Source organism: Musca autumnalis, unplaced genomic scaffold (genome assembly GCF_047663935.1).
Source record: "Musca autumnalis isolate F117 unplaced genomic scaffold, ASM4766393v1 scaffold_5, whole genome shotgun sequence".
In the NCBI taxonomy this organism is placed as follows: Eukaryota; Metazoa; Arthropoda; class Insecta; order Diptera; family Muscidae; genus Musca; species Musca autumnalis.
The window spans coordinates 2,562,314-2,576,134 of NW_027412088.1; positions in this window are offsets into that span (position 1 = coordinate 2,562,314).

A 13,821-nucleotide genomic window follows, 5' to 3' on the forward strand; every position below is an offset into this window, starting at 1 on the left:
TTTTTAGATGACTGAATTATTAAGTATTTGGGGTTCCCAGTGCACTATAGGTCAAACGGGCCATTTTATTGGTCAAAAGTCTTAAAGTTAAAAGAAGTATTTGGTTTAAGTTCATGTAGAGTTTTTAGATTCAGGGAGAAAAATGGAACAACATGGGCCAAAAAATTAACCCTTTATGGACCAAATACACAATTGGTACCTTAACCCTTTGGGGACAAAAACTGGAAAGTCTGTTATTTGTCTACAGAATTGAAGGCATCGACGTCCGATAAGTCCAGAAGCTTTTTTGTTCTGTTTCGTCTTAGTTTTAATGTGAATATGCCTTAAAATTATTACCTTGAAAATCCCACAGTGTGATGTGACATATTTTGACTATAACTGTATATATTTATAAAAGATTTTTAAATAATTTGACTTTAGAACACATCAGAATGCTGTAGACTCCAATTAGGCTATCATTATTTGGTAAGAGGTTTAACCCTGACTTCAAAAAAAAATCAATATTATGGAAAATATGGTAACCTAAAAAAAGTTGTATAATTCTTGCCGAGCAAATTTACGCAAAATCACATAAAATTTTCTGCATTCGGCACGAGTTAATGAACCAATTTCAATTTGCACTTTCATTGCCGAACGTTGCCGAGACTTTAAAAGCGTACATAACCTCAAAATGTTGTACTTTCTTCGAAAATTCAAAGATAACACCCATTTAATAACTATTTATACACATAAATGATGATAGGAGCGCATTTTTGATAAATAGATATCGAATACTTTCTAATCAACTCGTTACTTATGCTAATATTGTGATTTTGTTTCACTCTGAACGTATACAAGTAAACATATTTCGTTAACAAGTTTTTAAAGATATTTGGATAATACATATTTGGCAGCCTGTCATGTAACGTTATAATTTCTCATACAAAATCAAAATTTATTTTTATTATATTTGAAGTGTTTCTTACAAGAAAGTAACACAAAATTAGTGAAAATACAAAGTGCGAAATCTGACTTTTGGCCAGTAAAATGGGCTGTTTGACCTATAGTGCAGTGGTCAAAAAACTTCTCCACCCAAAATAGTGGTATTGGTACTTTCGTAACAAATAGAAAAACTAACAATTCCATATCAGTTCTGAATATTTCGTGGTGGAGGTATAACAAGTTCGACCCGGGCAAATTTAACGTTTTTTACTTGTTTTATTTTATTTACTTATTCACATTTTTTTCCTTTAAATCAGAGCAAAGACGAAAAATTTGGTTTTTGAGCTGTTCAAACAGCTGTTCTATTCAATTCAACCAACATTTATCAAATTTTTTAATAAAAATGTACTAAAATATCTCAGATTACGTGGATAAAATAATGCTAAATTTATAATGAAAAAATGCTAAATGCCAAATGGAAATTTCGCGGCTAAATACAAAAAAATAATGCTAAATTTAGCTGCAAAAATGCTAAAATGGCCACACTGGTCGTGGTGGTTTTGATATGAAAGAACCAGATGAACGAATGATACAAAAGAAAGATATGACCGAGATGTGCTACTGAATGAGGTGAGTTACTGAGCGAGAGTAGCTCTCTGAATCATTGTTTGTTTTGTGTGGAAATTTGTGCTGCTTCAGCTAACGCAGCGTTTGTTTAGAGTTTGACTGCAAAACCAATGCTGCTAATTTTGTAAGCAGCAATGACTCGTCCATCGGGGATCTAAATGAACGATATAAAAGAATGAGCTGGATACGGATCCGTTCCTTCTTTTCACGGAATCGTTCCTTTGAGCCGGTTCGTTCATGAACGACGCAACTCTACTATATGGGGCTATATCAAAACCTGTACCTATGTCCATCATTTTTAGTGAGGAAGTTTCCCAATAGGGGGTCCCACTGCCAAGTTACAGCCAATTCGGCCTAAAAATGAAGATAAAATCCTCATAATACTTGAAATCGGGTGGTTCCGCTATAAGTCACGGTCCACACTAGCGTGAATTTCATTAAAAAATTGCATGAAATTAGGCGTTTCTAGATCGAATTCCCCACCACAGCAATTTCATGATTTTACTTTACTATGGGACTCGATCTAGAAACGCCTAATTTCATGCAATTTTTTAATGAAATTCTTGCTAGTGTGGACCGCGACTAAGGGGGTATACCAAAACCTGGACCTATGTTCACAATTTTTGGTGGGGAAATGTCTGTATCATTGGAAATCCCAAATGCCACATGACAGCTAATTCGGGTAAAAATGAAGATAAAATCCTCAAAATACCTGAAATCTGGTGGCGCTATATGGGGCCTGTATTAAAAAATGGGCCCATATTCATGTATTGTTATCCAAATCTGAAAAGTGTGCAAAGTTTTAGTTCGATTGGTCAATGAGTAATATATTTCCTTAATAGCTGCAAATAGAGATATAAAACTATCTATCTAAACATGCACCAGTAAAAATTCATTACCCCATAACTCAAGATTTCGATTGAATGTGAATTTGTCCTTTTGTCGTGTCCTTTTTACATTCCCCAAAAGGAATTTATTCTGTCTAGGATTGTTGATAAACTTTAAATCTTCAAAATTATTAGGTCCAGATATACATATGTACATGTATACAGATATATTGAACTAAATTTACGACATTCATATACATAAATATGTATACACATATGTATGTATGTATGTTTGAATATAAACATGTTTAATTTGTTTGTGGTGAAGAAATGGGAAGTCAAATTACACGCAGGAAACCAGGGTTTTATGTTGCATCTATTCGATGGGGCTGGTTGACACGCTTGCATACATATGTACATATGAGTATGTATGTGGCGTATGTCTTTTGATATGTAGATATGTTCAAATTAGCTAGAGGCAACCAAGCATTTCATATACTCAAATAAATCAGAACACTGTTGACATGAGGGGTCTCGCCCCTAGCCATACATCTTTAGTTGGAGATGTAGTTCGTTTGTCAGTAATTCCACTTGGCTACTTGGCTTTCTATTCAGTCTGCATGCGAATGCAAACGTTCCGATTAGACTGCACTCCGAACTCACTGCGTTATTCGTTTGTCTGACAATTTTCCGAAACAAATGCGACAATATGTGATGTATTGATGCGTGAAATGTTTACAGCACAATCATTAAAATTTCAGCAAAGTTAGAAACACATAAAATAATCGTTGTTCCACTTGCTTTGTGAAATGCAAAGGAATGGAGGACTACGGCTACAGAAGACAAATGTGGCCCAAGCATTCCCTTAAAATTTGACATTCGAAGCTAGGTGAACAGCTATAGTATATATTTAAGAAATAGCATAGAACCAACTTCAAGTTCTACACTTTTTTGAATTAGATATTTGCGTTATTATATGCTCTAATTTTACGAAGTTCTCAGAACATTTACTGTTACCCACTGTGCAACAGAATACATCATCATGTTATTTACTGACAAATTGTCTCGAATATTTAAAATAATTTCGAATCTTACAAAGATGTTCAACATGAATTCGATTGAAAGACTGTCTGATATTCTTGGTGATGTGCAGGCATGTCCTCTTTATTTTGCCTTTTGAATGTAGTTCAGATAAATTCGTTCAATAGCAAAAATCTGATTTGAGGGAATACAAATGAGAGATGTGGTCTTTAAATAAAAGGGCTTGGCACATACGGTGCGTTGAGTGTCGCGTTACAACAACCACATGAAAAAAGTGTAAGTGATGCCAAGTTTTTTGAAAAACAACAATGTGGCTGTCATTAAACGGAACGTATGTGCCGAGGCCTTAAAGGGCCAAATACATACGGTCCATTGTGCGTCGCGTTAGAACAACCACATGAAAACTTTAATAACAAACTTGGCATCACTTACACTTTTTTCATGTGGTTGTTGTTTCTAACGCGTGACGCGACGCACAACGGACCGTATGTGCCGGGGGCTTAAGAGTTGTTATTTAACGAACGAACTACATAATCTTTGTTCCAGAACTAAAAACTTTTTACAATTTTAATCACTTTTGCACATTTTCCCTAAAATTTGTTCCCGTACTCCAAAAAGTTGCAAAATGTTCACTTCACTTTAAATAAAAATGGACTGAATATCGTTCTCTTTAGAAAATGTTTACACAACCTATTTATTCAGGCGAGCAACAAGTTGCAACATGTTTTAGAACGCATGAGCGTGCAAAAATAACGAAACTATTGGGGTATATCGATGCCTAACTTTTTCAACCTCGTATCTTCAAAAATACAATTTTCAGGAGGGACAAGAAAGATTTGTTTCTTGATACGTCGCACAGTTGATAAATTTAAGAATCGTTTTTTCCCGGTCAAGACTCTATAACTCTTGAACGGATGGAGATATTCTCATAATTGGTCTGTTCCTTTTAAAAGTGGTAAAACCGGCAAAAGTAGTAAAAGTTGTAAAATGCTCCCATATGAATTGTATAGTGTCTGAAGTAAAGGAACGCTTTCCGAGTAAAAAGTGGTAAAACTTGAAGATTCTTGCACGTAAAGGAACAGAGCTAATGTTTTCTTTGTTCGACAGATAACATAATCAGCATTCAAAATAATCTAGTAGTTGCAGAGGAATCCAAGGTCAAAGTTAAAAAATTTGTCAATAACCCAGCAAAATTTGAAGGAAGCGGTTCCATGCGATGAGGTGATTTCATAACATCTTTTGGTTCAAACGAAGTCGTGAAAGATCCGATCTTTTCATCAGCATTTGAACCCATTCCATCGATCCAATAGAGATGAATTTTGTGTTTTTATTTATACGCATTTTCCTAAATATATAAGAATAATTATTTACAATAGGCTTGATGTTGTCAGAGACTCGAAATCACAACCATCGTTGTTAAAACTCTCGTCGTAATGATAATGTCATTGTAAAGGGTTAGTGTAAATGACATGACAAAGGATTTGTGGAAATGACATGCCAAAGCATTGGTGAAAATCACATGACAAAGCATTGGGGTCCACGCTAATATAAAATTCATCGATGAAGATGCCAGATCACTTGCACCCATGATTGAATGGAATCTTTGGCATCGAACATTTTGCTGGGAATTTATATGGGAAACGGTTTGGAGAAAACACACATTTTTAACCATTCAAAAAATTTAAAAAAAAAATGTTAAACAGACTAATCTGGACTGGTACAAAAGTATATACGGGTCGAAAGAGGAAGCTCTCGGGCATCATTCTATGAAAACGGAACTTTGTTCCAAACTGTTTCCTAAAAGTTCTGGTCCACTAAATTTGAAATTTGACTAAAATGTAGTACCTGAGGAAAAATAAAATAGCTAAATTCGGGTAAACGTTAAAGACAGCAATCTTACCTATTCACAATGGTCCCAAATCCAAATTTTTTGGCCAAAGCTATTTTAACGTCCATTTTGTATTGAAATTAATTATTATGTATAATAAATGTGTACAAACAGCAATTATTACGTTTTACCGACCAAAATGACCAAAAACTGTCCGGATGGAGTGGACAAATATAGTCCATATTTGAACCTGATCTATATCTAGCAGATATATTAGGATGTTTACAGTAGGGTTATGACTTTTTGACATTTTTTCTCAAAAATGATTTCCTGTAGCAGGGATGAATGAACTTTTGCCTAATAATCACTACGCTATCACTATTGAAAAAATGTATGAAAAGAAAAAAAAAAAATTTTCAAAAATTATTTTTTGTTGCACCAATGAATAAATATAAGCCTATTAATAACTATAATAATGTTTATTTCATTCAAATATTGAGAAGGGTCATGCACAAACCACTTTGAAAAAATTTTAAATTTTTTGTTAAAAAATTATATCTTTAAATAAAAGCGTTTACGACATTTTTACGATTCTCAGAATTGAAGAAAATTAGTGAGAAATAAATGTTATGTCAGTTTAATTATCTCAAGTAACTCTATAGTTTATTTTCAATTGTATATCTGCTTACAGTGACTTCAAAAAATTGTCCATAATTTTGATAAATTCAAATTTTAAAATCATTTTGTGCGTGAGGTTTTTTCACCGAATCACTTTATAATTATGATTTTATGTAATCTTATGGCAAAACTCATCACGCTATGATACAGGGATATGAGGTTGTAAAAAAGTCATAACCCTAGTGTACAGTATGGACCAATTCGGCCACTTCCTTCAAGAGTTACCGTATGAACAAATTTTCCGAACATTTTTGCACTTTTGTGGGGGAGGTACCTGAAGGAGTGGACCGATATGGTTTATCTTCAAACTTAAAACATGTTTGGACAAAATATTACTAAGGCCAAATTTTAGGCCGAATCGGCAGATCCGATCGAGAGTTATCTTGCGCTCCAACCACCTCACACAGTGTCATTGGGGTTTTTTGCTATTTTCTCAGGAAGTATGGACTTGCCCCTAATGAATCTTGTACCGTCGTATGGAGGGCAGTCAATACAAGTTGCTAAAACAAAAATCAGAGCGATTCGAGAGATTGCTTTAAACTGAACTTTTCCGAAATTTTGTGTGGGAGATACCCGAAGGAGTGAACCGATTGAGTCTATATTGAAACATTATCTAAGTCTGGTACACATTTTACGATGGGCAAAGTATGGACCAAATCGGTTACTCCCTTCAAGAGTTATCGTGCGCACAAATTTTCCGAACATTTTCGAACTTTTGTGAGGAGGTACCGGAAGGAGTGGACCGATATAGCCCATCTTCGAACTTAAACTAAGTTTGGGCAAAATATTACGAAAGCCAAAATTTGAACCGAATCGGTTGATCCGTTCGAGAGTTATCGTGCGCACCAGCCAGCAAGACAGACGGACAGACAGACAGACGGACGGACATTGCTCAATCGACTCCAAATTGTCTAAAACACATTTCGTCCAAACATACTTGGGGTCTAAAACCATTATTTCGATGAGGCACATTTTGCCGGTATGAAAGTGTATATACCCTCGTTAGCATAAATGCTGAGGGTATAATAAATAAATTATTGTAGGATTTTTATGTTATTAGTATTCGCTGCGTACGAGATTATTTTGAATGTTTTTGGTATTCTTTTTGGCATATTGATTAGAACCTTATTGTAATTTTCAAAAGTAATTCAATACCACATTTTTGTATAATATTCCAAAGTTGATTCTTATTTTGGAATGGTTTTGTACCAATGTTTTAAATTTCGGCAAAGGTTTTCTATTGGATTCAAGTCCGATTACTGTCTAGGCGAGTCAAGCAACTTCATTCTGTTGTCTTAGAACCAATCCTTGACATATCGTCGGTGTCATGCTTAAGTGTTCCAAACGCCATTTGCCTGTTTTGAGATAATCGCATTTTAATGTTTTGCGTCACAACTGTGTTGAGCTGGCTAAAGCAAATATTTATATTTTTGACTTGAAATATTAATAATAGTATATGGAACATATTAGCAAAAATTTAGAGGAATATGTATTGGAATATACAAGTTATAGAGATTTTTCAAAGAAAAGAATTTTTGTCGATTTGTTCCATATCCGCACTTATGACAAAAATGTGAAATATTGTAAATCACATGGAACAAAGTGACAAACAAATTTTCCATCTTTTCAATAAATTAAATACTTCTAAACCGAAAATTAAAATTCTGATTTTTGAAATGTGTTTTTAAAACATAAATTTCATAACTAAAAAAAAGTTTATGCTTTCCCGTCGAGGCGTGGATATCTCGGAAACTAGAGCAGATAGGAGAAAGCCGATTAGAAATTCAGAAAGAGCATACCGGAAAACCCTAGAAACCACCTTTATCTCAAAAAGTCAAAAATGGCGTATGGAACTCCGAAATTCAAGATTTTTTCACCATTTTTTATGCATATGAAACATGTATGCTTATTTGTTATTTTCCTATAACAAATGAGCTACTTTTTAGATAACAAAATCATTATTGCGTAGTTTTTGGAAAAGATTATCCCATTTCATTATTTACCTAAAAATTTCTACTCCGCCAACATTACGACTCTTAAAAACCATTTTTTGCTGCGATTATCCATACTTATTATTGTAAAATGAATTTTAGAATTATTTTCTAAAATTATAATGAATTTTAAACCACTTAGTCGATGGTCAGACTAGCAAGGTTTCTTGAAACCAATTTCGTTAAAATTTCTTTTCAAGTTTCGTTAGTGTCCACACACGTTAACGTGAAATTTAAGATTTTTTCGTGTCCTCTTTATTTTACCATTCGCGTTTGTTGTGTTTCTCATACCAATAAAAACAAAACAAACACAAATAAACTAAAAACAGCACAAAATAATTAACATTTATAATTAAATTAATATTAATACATAGTTAAATTTTCACTATTTCATTAATTTAATGTTTTTATTAAATATTTTTATGCTTGCTTTGGTCTTAACGTTTGCTTGAGAAAATAACAATGAAAGAAAATGGAAGAAAAAATCTTGCAACGAACAACAAGAAGAGGCAACACAACAAACACAGAAAACCATGTACATGGGTTTCACTACTTCATACCCCTCGCCTATAAACTTGACGTCGCCAAGTTGAAATTGTGCTAGTCTGACCATCGACTTAGTAAAGGATACGTGTTCTTTTTCACACGTAGAAATTAGTTATGTACAACCCTAAGCTTAGACAGACTTAAATTTTTATGAGCTGGTAACATTTATTTTTACTAAAGACAACGTATTTTGTAATAAAACAACTAAGAATAACTATTTTTAACAATATCCATCCAACATTTGTTAATTTCTTGAACAATATTGCTTAGTCCACACACAGAGAAGAGATATTGTTGGAACAATCATATTCTAAGAACAAAATAGTGTATTTTAAAAATCTGAAAATATATATTGTTGTTTCAACCATATATTTTTTTAGGAAACATGATAACACAAAATATATTGTTGCGCCAACAATACAAATTTTAAGAATTTTAAAATACACTCTTTTGTTCTTAGAATATGATTGTTCCAACAATATTATTTATCTGCATGCATACTTACATTAGGCAATTTTCCTTGCTGCAATTGTCAATTTGATGTAGAAAGGGGTGAGGCATATGGTAACCTTTTGCCTCTCAACACCCTCTCTCACCTACAAACTGACAATTGCCTCAAGGAAAATTGCCTAATATAAATAGTCCCAATTTACATTGGGCGAGTTTACTTGCGGCAATTGTCAGTTTGTAGGTGAGAGAGGGGGTTGAGAGGCAAAGGGTTACCATATGCCTCACCTCTCTCTCCATCAAACTGACAATTGCCGCAAGTAAACTCGCCTAATGTAAATTGGGACATATGGACTTCGTTTTGTAGAAAATTTACTATTACTCTGTTCCAGAACCTGCAAGAAGCTACTCCTTTTTACTACGATTACATTTTTTCCTTTATGTTATCGAAAAAAAAAAATAGTACAAATTAGTAGATTCTTGCAGTACTGGAACAGACCACATACTTTTTAATCAATTCAATTTTTAAAAATTTTCCAAAGTTAACTTTACTAAATTTATGTTTCTGAACATCAGAGCCACCCGCAAGGATATTCCAGTACAAAAAAGTCACACTTTACCTAAAAAAATACTTCAAAAAAGCAAAAATGTAGTACCTCAAAGTGTTCGAATATGAATTTTGCCTCGACTCTGAACGCCAACTACCCCTAAGCTGGGTACACATTTGGTCTGTTCCAGAACTACAAGAATCTACTATTTTTTCCTATAACATAAAGGAAAAAATGTTATCGTAGTAAAAAATAGTAGCTTCTTGCAGGTTCTGGAACACAGCAATTGTTAATTTTGAATGTCGACATTTCGCAATTATCGATAACTGTCAAACCGTTCAGCAACCACAAAACATTTTGCGGTTGCATGATGAATGACAGAAATGAACGGCCACACTAGCAAGCAACAATAAAGCTGTCATTCAAAACTGACAATGTGTACCCAGCTTTAAATGATGGAACTAGTTGAAATATATAGTTAGGCAAGAAATGTATTGCAAAAACCAAAATTGTAGAAAATTTCATATTAATTGTTCGTTTATAGCAACAAATTATGTAAAAACTATACGGTTTTATGTGCAAATCTCTTGCTATAGGTCCTTACAACAATATTCCGTCAAAATATGCAAAGGTTATTTGCGATTTATAACAAATAGGCCAAAAATAAGAATTAACTACTACTCGGGGTGACAATAAAAGTATTGTAACGGGGAAATCAGTACTATAAAACTCATGGTACAATTATTACAGGTAAAAGCAAGTGTTGTTGTACAACAATCGATACAACAACCACATAGAAATTTGTTGTTGTACGTAATACTAGTGTCAATGTAATTTTTCAAAAATGTAAACAAAATATGAAATATAAATACATACATATATTTTGAAGTTTCATAATTGTAAATTAAAAAATGAATAAAAACTAATAAAATTAACGTCAATAACATTACATCGTGGTACGTTCCGCAAAAATGTTGACAGTAGTAACTATTAATGCATCTAAATATCCAGAATAAAATAATTCATAGTTTATTTCAGATGGGACATTGAAGAACAGTTTTTAAATCTACCTAATTCTAAGATATTATATGCTAAGGAAACGCCAATTCCATGGCACAAGATAAAATGTACTAACATTAACACCGCTAGAAAAAATCAAGAAAGCCGGTGGTGAAGACAGTGTGGCGGTATCATTAAGAGAAAACCGCATACCTGCAATAATAGCCCAGCAAAATGTTTGCACCCAAAGATGCAGTTAAATTATATGTACAAGTAATCTGGAAGTGCATCCAATTATGCATTTTCACTCATGATTTTTACAAGAGCGTGACTACTGAAAGATGCACTCCATAGCACTGCATTTTAACTAATCCTTTGGCACTGCATTTCAACTGACCCTTGGCACTGCATTTTAACTGCAAATGGATGTGATTCTTTGGTTTGCATCCAAAAGCGGTTAAAATGTGAGGAATGGAGTGCCTTTTTCATGACTCCGTTTGAACTGCATCAAAACATGCCGTGATAGAAGTAGTCTACATTGCACTGCTTCCAATTTATTTTGCTGGGAAGAAATGAGCAGCCGATGTTATTGTCAGGATAAGCGAACAGCTCTATCTCTTTGGCTCCCTTATAAGACATAAATAAATGAAACAACTCAATTCGAACTATAAAATATATTTTGTTCTATGTATGTACATACATATGTTTAAAAAAAATCAGTGTGTTTGTATATTATCCCCAAAAATTGTTGGCTGAAGTTCCTAGATGTAAACTTGGTTCACTATTTTCATCCCTATAGGTGTAAGGAAAAAAAGTGGTAACGAAAGGAGAGTGTCAACGTGTATTATAGTAAGTTTAGATTAACGAAATCTGAACGTGAGGTTATGGTCTGTTTAATCCATTGCTTGATGTTTTGTCTAGCTAAAAACAACAACCACATAGGATTGCTTTCGTGATGCCAACCACAGCAACACCTGAGACGAAAGTGCTGTTCTGATACCTCTTCCTTAGCAAAAGGGGCATGCTAGGGATATTTTGAACAAATCTGCTTCGCCATAGTTAGCCAAAATAACACGGCTGAAGTTCCATAATAGAAGGTTAACCATACTCTGCAATTATCTTTATTCCGTATAATTCACAGTGCATCCAATATATTGAGATTCCATTCATAATGTTTTCCATCAGATCCTTGTCTGCAATGAGATATTTTTACGTGCATAAATACCCACTTTAACATGAATACACCATTCGAAAATTGCATTCTGCTGATCTATTTATTCGAAGTTCGCATAAAAGTATTAGCAGTGAAGTCTATAACTTCAAAAATATGTGTTTTATGTTTGTTTATCAAAAAGTAAAAAATATAAATATTAATTGACAATTAACGAAAAGAACAACATGTATTAAACTTCATATTGTTTTTGACACTAGTATTACGGGTGAATCTAATCAGCTGGGACTTGCTTTTACCTGTATTATTGTACCATGTATAAAACTATAAAATTTTTGCAAATTTTTGCGGTCATTATGCATTTTTATGACTTTTGCGGCTAATAATAGACTAACAGTATTGAATGTAATAAAGTTCAGTGATAAAAAATGCGGTCATGGAGGGTCTGCAGACAGGTAAAAAAACGCATGGGACCATATTAACAATAAACAATGACGAATCGGCCACAGGCAAGTATGCGAAGAATGAATATTTGACTCAATATGTATTGTAGGATAATGGAACAATGCAAAACAGTCCGATTTTGGCTTTGAGAACATCGAAATACCTCTGGAAAGTATATGGAAAAAATTGACACCAGTGTAGTATTTTGAAACGACCTAATAATAATAATATAATAAATAAATCCAAAAAAATGTGCCAAATCCAATAAAACCCATCAAATATGGAAATTAAACCGCTACTGGAGAATATTTGGGAACTATATTCTTTACCATGGAAAATAGTATGCGATATTGGGTTCACGGATATAATAATGATTGGGAAGACATCCCCACTGACATCATTAAGAAATATTTAATAGTCATTACTCTGAAAGTCAGAAAAATCGATCCCGAAAGCTCAAACAAAGTCAACTACCGCCATTCCAAAAACCAGGTAATGTTATGTTAATCTTATTTGTGTAAATTGCCGATGTATTATAATAACACAAAACTCTTAAATACATCGGGCCAACATCCTGATATCAACCCGCATAAAATGTTTGGGTCCAATTTAACAAAAAAACTCCAAAAACATCCTCCAACGAAGGATCAAGATTTACTAAAAATTGGGAAACCAGTACCCTTAGAGTGGAACATACCGAGCCTTAATTTTTGGTTTAACTAAGCTCATTAATACTCCAATGAATGCCCAAAGTGGATAGACAATTCATTAAGGAACACACCTTTGGTAATTCTCGAAGAAACCACCGATTTAGTAATTTTTGCAATACTTTTATTGTCACCCCCAAATAGTAGTTAATTCTTATTTTTGACCGTATTTGTTATAAATCGCAAATAACCTTTGTATATTTTGACGGAATATTGTTGTAAGGACCTATAGCAAGAGATTTGCATAGTTTTTACATAATTTTTTTTTCAAAATTTGTTGCCATAAACGAACAATTAATATGAAATTTTCTACAATTTTGGTTTTTGCAATACATTTCTTGCCAAACGTATTTTTGTTTCAGGAGGGTTGGCGTTTTTTATTTGGGATGACGACTTCTATTTTGTTTTTCAAAATAGTCAGGCTTAATCCCATAATCGTTGTTTTAATATTTTATTAAAACAACTTTAATTTATTAGTGGGACAAAATTGGCGATGTTTACCAAGGGGTAAGGCAGGGAAGACTATAGTTTCAGATCTCGTCACAGAACTTCATCAGTTCCCTTGTTTCTTGTTTTTCAACAAGAAACTTTTTATACCCAAGTGTCAATTGCTCGCTCAAATAGATACCTACGTGAGCAAAGAAATCGAGCTCGAGAATTTCTTTGGCACTCCCTAAACTCGAGCAACTTCACTTTCCCACTGCTATGCGTTCGTTAATTCTCAACGTTGAAAATTAACGAACGCATAGCATAGTCATCCCTGCCTTACCCCTTGGTAAACATCGCCAATTTTTTCCCACTAATAAATTAAAGTTGTTTTAATAAAATATTAAAACAACGACTATGGAATTAAGCCTGACTATTTTGAAAAAACAAAATTTTTGTTTCATGTCTTAAATATTCTCTATTCAATAAATTAATGCACTTGTTTCTGCCATATCTGCTATAAATGACGATTTTACTCATATTTGAAAGATGTTCGAATATAAGTACTTCTTATTTTGGCCATAGGTGTATGTGTAAATCTTTAAATCGTAGATACTTCA